This window comes from Carassius gibelio, chromosome A16 (assembly GCF_023724105.1).
Source record: "Carassius gibelio isolate Cgi1373 ecotype wild population from Czech Republic chromosome A16, carGib1.2-hapl.c, whole genome shotgun sequence".
Lineage (NCBI taxonomy): Eukaryota > Metazoa > Chordata > Actinopteri > Cypriniformes > Cyprinidae > Carassius > Carassius gibelio.
In genome coordinates this window covers 5,713,359-5,719,915 of record NC_068386.1, presented here as the reverse complement: position 1 = coordinate 5,719,915, position 6,557 = coordinate 5,713,359, and positions in this window count along the sequence as shown.

The window sequence follows — 6,557 nt, the reverse complement described above, 5'->3', positions numbered from 1 at the left end:
GAAAAACTTATTAAGGGGAAATATAAAGATTTGAGGGTCATTTATTGAATAGGTTGAGAGTAATCATTTTGCTTGGAGTAACCTACCTTTTTGACATGAAAATGACAGTTATGTAAGTAGCTATCAGTCTCTTTTCCCCAATGTACCAATGAGAGAATGTATAATTTTTCCCTGGAATGTCCCTTTAAGTTCATGTAAATTCATACATATCTGAATTACTATTGAGGGCTACTATTCTAAAAAATCGAAAAAGGCACACACACACACAAAAAATCTAGGCACAAAAGGATTTTGGTTTGAACAATATATATATATATATATATATATATATATATATATATATATATATATATATATATATATATATATATATATATATACATACATACATATATATATATATATATATATATATATATATATATATATATATATATATATATATATATATATATATATATTCAGGTCATTGCACATCATATATATATATATATATATGATGTGCAATGACCTGAACTGGGAAAACAAACCCTGGAAGTTGGTCTAACCCTGCAATTACTGTGCGTTTTAAATTCAGAGACACAATGTTCATTCAACAACACAGCAAGACACACAGACTCTCCAAATCTCTTCATTACAGTGAAATGTGGCCCCCACTGCGGCTTCATCACTCCTAAATAGCCCATCACAATGACTGTACATGCCTAAATGCTGGAAATGAGTCTATTATAGTCTCTGCCTTCAAGGGTTCCTTTGAATGATGCATAGCCGCTTCTTCCTTCTGTGGCCAGAGATGTATTAGGAATGAATAAGCAAGATGGAGTTTGAAAGAGAGAGAGAGAGAGAGAGAGAGGGTTGAGAGGTGTGCAGATAGCTATCAGAACCAAAAGTAAAGGATGATTTGTATGTTGATGAGACACTACCATTCCTATGATTACATGAATGACCTGGTGGACACTTCAGTGGCTTAAAGGGGGGGTGAAATGCTCGTTTTCACTCAATATCCTGTTAATCTTGAGTACCTATAGAGTAGTACTGCATCCTTCATAACTCCAAAAAGTCTTTAGTTTTATTATATTCATAAGAGAAGGATAGTCTGTACCGATTTTTCCCGGAAAAACACGAGCGCCTAGAGGCGTGACGTGTGGGCGGAGCTAAAGAATCACGAGCGCGAGTAGGATTTTGTGTTGAGCGCGTTTGGAAGCTGTGACACAGATCCAGAGACTGAAATTTAACAAGAGCAGCATCAGCAAAGGCTTCTCTATGTGGTATGTACTGAAACTGTATATATTTGCTTAGCGGTTTTGGAAAATGACTAAGTTCCACTTTGTCGTCTTTTTTTTTTTTTTAAGCTGTAAATGTGGAAAGCGCAGTTTGATAACAACATCGCATGTTGTTTACTTGATGTGCTCACGCGCCGATAGCTAAGTTAACAACACAGAGATATTTGAAGCAGTTTTACTCACCGCATGCGGTTCCAACACACGATCGTGACCCTTTTTCGTTGGGATTGCATTATCCTTAAGAAATAAACGATGTGCAAATCCAGCGTCAACCTGGGCCTTGTTTGTAAAACAAGCATCTTCGAAATGCAGGGAACAGACACAAACACTTGCACAACTCGGTTGATGCTCTGTAAATGCATGCAAATGTCCCTTAATGCTGTTTCTCTTTTGGTAATCTGTGCAGGGTTGTCTTGCCCTGGCAACCAAAAACACACTACTTTTGTGACATTTCGCGACGCTCTCGCTCTAATCAGGGATTGTCTGTGCACAGCCTCTCTCTGCTCTGCTATACGGGAGCGCGCGCTCTTCCGGCAGACGTGCCCTCAGGACCCATATAAGGAAATTCCGCTCCATCTAACGTCACACAGAGCCATACTCGAAAAAAACTTTCCGAAACTTGTGACAAACCGGAAGGAGTATTTTTGGAACAGAAATACTCCTTCAAACGTACAACTTAATTTTTGAAACTTTGTCCATGTTTAGCATGGGAATCCAACTCTTTAACAGTGTAAAAAACTCAGTATGCATGAAATAGCATTTCACCCCCCCTTTAATTCAACTGCAGAATTACACATTACAAGGATTTATTCTGAGATAAGTGACACAAAGAGATATGCTCCATGTTCTGTACAAGGGCAGATGTGACTGTTTTATAGGCATTTCATCTGATTAGTGTACCTCAAGATTGCACTGTGCCACGTGCATTGATGGGTGTTAATATATAGCTACTGACCACATTAAAGCAACAGATTAAAATCTGCTCGGAAGGATGAAGCTTATAAAGGTAATTTTCTAGAACGTATTACAAATGTAATCATCATGCTCTCTCCAGAGACTCCAAGGCCATTTTAAAAACCCCGAAAACATACATGACATTTAAAGGAACAGTTCACTTCAAAATAAAAAAAAATTCTGAAAGTTTACTGACCCTCAGGCCATCCAAGGATTTTTATCAGAACAGATTTGGAGAAATGTAGCTTTAGATTACATGCTCACCAATAGATCCTCAGCAGTGAATGGGTGCCGTCAGAATGAGAGTCCAAATGGCTGATAAAAACATCACAAAAATCCACAAGTATCTGATACGACTGCAATCCACCAATTAAAATCTCGTGAAGTCAAAAGCTGTATGTTTTCTCACGAAACAAATCCACTATTTAAGATGTTTTAAAACTTTGGCAGACATTATTTCAAATGTGTTACTTTGTGAAGTAGAGCTGTAACAGAAGAAGATTAAAATTCCTGATGACTCATTTAGGAAAAAGAGAGCCGACTTTATTTTTGACAGGCAATAACTTTATCTATCGTGCACTGTCGGCTTCACAACTTTGCAGATAGTTTATGTTTAGCTACATGACATAATAGAGTCACTCTAATGATGGATTTGTTTCTTACAAACATGCAGCTTTTGACTTCACAAAACATTCATTGATGGTTTGATAATTCATGACTTTTCCCGACACTTGCACCTGTTGCTTCATTGCATTGTTTTTGCTGGGGTCAACAGGGGTAGTAAATCTTTGTCACTTGCGTTCTTACTGATTAGACAGCTATACTGTATCAAATAATCAAAATACCAAGTGTATATGCGTTCCAAGTCACATATGAAATAGACAGCAGTCTGATTACCTCAAGAGGTGGTTTGGGATACATAAAATGTAAATGCATCAAGTTGTTGCAGCAGCCACAAAATGGAACAGAACATTTCTACATAATGCACAAATAGGAGTTTGATATTTGTTTTTTTCAGGATTTTTTTACATTTATCCAGACTAATGTATAAGACAACAATCTGATCAATCAAAAGCATGAAGTAAAATGTACACGAACTGCAAACAGAGTCCTTTTTACTCTTTCAGATTGCTAATACCACAATGTAAACTTTATGATATAACAGAAGGTTAAGGCATTAATAACTATGACTATAATATTCAGATTTCCAAAGGATAAAATTAAATGTCAAATGAATTTACCTATTATTATTTTTAAACACGCAACGTTACAATCTTTGGGATCCTAAACATAATGAAAGTGAAGACAATCTCAAAAGAACAAGAAGGTTAAAATGATAGTTCACCCAAAAATGAGCATTTTGTCATCCGTTACTCACCATCCTGTCATTTCAAACCTGTCCCGTCTGAATTTTCTTCCTCAGCGGAACAAAACCAATTACATATTTTGAAGAACAGGTCTGGAACAACATGACATTTTTGGCTGAACCTTAAATGTTCATCTTTCATAATGTTCAAAATACTTTAGAGTTACTAAATGTGTTTGAATATGTGCAATGCAGTCGCCATGCAATGCAAAATTTGGTATCAATTTCGCTGCTTAATAAAACCTTGACTTGAACAGGGTTTTGTTCAGTCTCTGACCCCTCTTTACACTTCACATTTGGTTTGACATTCTAATTCTAACGCTAAAATAAAGGCTGCTTTCTTGTCAAAATACCTCATGCATTAATGATTCAAGTTCTTTTTTGCAAATGGAACACACTTTAGGCAGTGAAAGTTAATGAAAGAGAACAAATTTTTTCAGTGCCATTGCTTCAGTATGTGTGTGTGTGTGTGTCTGTGCGCTTTCAAAAAAGCTCTGCTGAAAAGGGCAGGCAAAGAGAGAGATGCACATTAAGATCTGAAGGCCAAACATAAATCTGATTAAACTAAATTTTCTGATAAGCTCCAGTGATGAGAATGCATACAATATTCAGTAAGCATGTAACATCATCACAGCCCCTCATTGAAATCAGGATCCTGGACGACATTAATTGAGCACTAAATGACAACATAATAATCACTCCATTATTTTAAAGCAACGTCATCCCCCATAGAGATCAAACAGGAAGAATGAGATTATGGTTTGGCTATATTACATTAGCCTCTCGCTCCCTGGGTCGCCACCATCTCTCTTCTTAATCATCCACCTTCATCTGACTCATGTTTACCTCTCTTTGCCTGACATTTTCTCTCAAGAATCACTTTAATATATGTGTGCAAATATCCTTAAAGAGAAAGGTCACCCAGAAATGAACACTCTATCATCCAGATATTCACCCGTCATGTCATTTAAAAGATGTATAATGTTACTTCTGTAGCAAACAATAGGAGCTACCACAACACATAAATCTAGACATATTGTATCTAACTATCAAAATGCTGCAGCACAACCAGACCTGCCCTCAAACTTGAGCATGCTAAATATTTGACAGGCAGACAGTGATTCTGATTGGCTAAAAGAGTTGTGACACTCCCCTGACTTGTTTTATTTTGTTATATCTTAAGATGACTATTTCAGGGATATCTGTCAGGTAATAGAAAAAAATGTGGGTGTGTATATATATATATATATATATATATATATATATATATATCCACACTTAATTTTAATTAATAAAAATATATTTTAATAAATATATCTATTATGTTTATATCTATAATTCTATTATTAAATTTATATGTATCATTATTTCTATAATATATAGACTTTTAATCTTCAATTTTGATTCATTTCCTTGTGTAATGTACTTTTAATTTCCACTGTGCATAAAAATATGATATAAATAATACCACCTTGCCTTTAAAGTGCAATATCTTATCAGGATGGAGATAATAAATGCATTATTATGTCAGTCAATCAAGCAAGCATTAAAATTATGCAGATATGCTTTTAATCAAAGCGATAACTTACATTGCATTTTATCACTTTATGCGTTCTTTGGAAACAGAACCCATCATCTTGTTTGAGCTACAGGAAACCTGATGAAAGTCATGCACATCTGCACTACACAGATGCATGTCAAGGTGCAATGTGACATCCAGAGCAATTGCTTTTAAAAAAAGAAAAAGAAAAAAAAAGAAAGCTTCCACTGCCTTTTCAACCGACTATGCTCAAGGTCTCATACTGTACTGAGAATGACCCCAAGACTGTGACTTATAGTCTCATTTAGACAGGACACACACACAAACACAAAGAGAAAACACTGACATTGTGCAGTAGTCTGAATCTTTTCAGATAAATAACTCACTTCAGTGGTTTAGCCTCAGAATATCAACACGCTGATAGACTTCTCTCGTTCTCATTCTCATTCGCCTCTCACTTTCTAAACACAAAGCCACTAAATGTTATCCTTTCAAAATCATGCCAACCCCGTTGAGTCTAATGAGAACATGGCTGCAAAATTGGTATTCCATTTACGCACAGGAATAATTAAAATTGCTGACGAACAAGGCACATAAAGGCTATAACAAGAGACTGCTGCCAATCTGTGCAAATCAAGATCTCATTTCAAAGTCCAGCGTTTGCTCTGTTGGATTCACTGACAATGACACAGATCTGTCATTGTGTGGCATGAAATGAAAAATATAAAATTAAATCTTGGCAGCCACTTTGACGGACAACCATAGAGCATCTGAAAACCTGATGCTTCCCAGATCACCACCTTTGAGAATTTAGCGGATGTCTTTCAGGTTTTTTTAAGCAGGAGAAAAATCTAAAATGCCATTTGTGTTGTAATTTATAGTGTGTTGTATTTACTGTTGTGCAAGAAAATCCTTGAAAATGTAAGTGTGCACGTCTTACTGAACTCATTTAAAGATTAATATGTATGTTCTTTCAGCCTCATATATTCAAACCAATTCTCACAAGTCATATCCATTTAATTTAACCAATTCCGTCCGCCCTCAAGGGCATAGGCGCCCCTGCGTCTGAACAATTTTCATTTGGGTCAATCAATGTTCAAAGAGGCAATAACGGGTACGACAAGCCTGAAGACTGAAACTGATACAGACAAGAAACAACACACAGCAGGAAGATTCGACTGATGCTGATTTAGCATTTATTGCTAAGACAACAAAAATGTTGCAGACTAGTTTAACGAATTCAGTGGAAATCGAAAGCATTCTGGCGGTGTCAGCTCAAGTGCCCCTGCAGATGTTAAGTGACAGAATGTGCTTGGAATGTAACCGGTGCCAGACTGATTCAGTGTAGCGGAAGTAAAGATGACATCTGTCTGCTCATATAAGCTTCCATGTTTTATAGCGCTATACAAGGAAA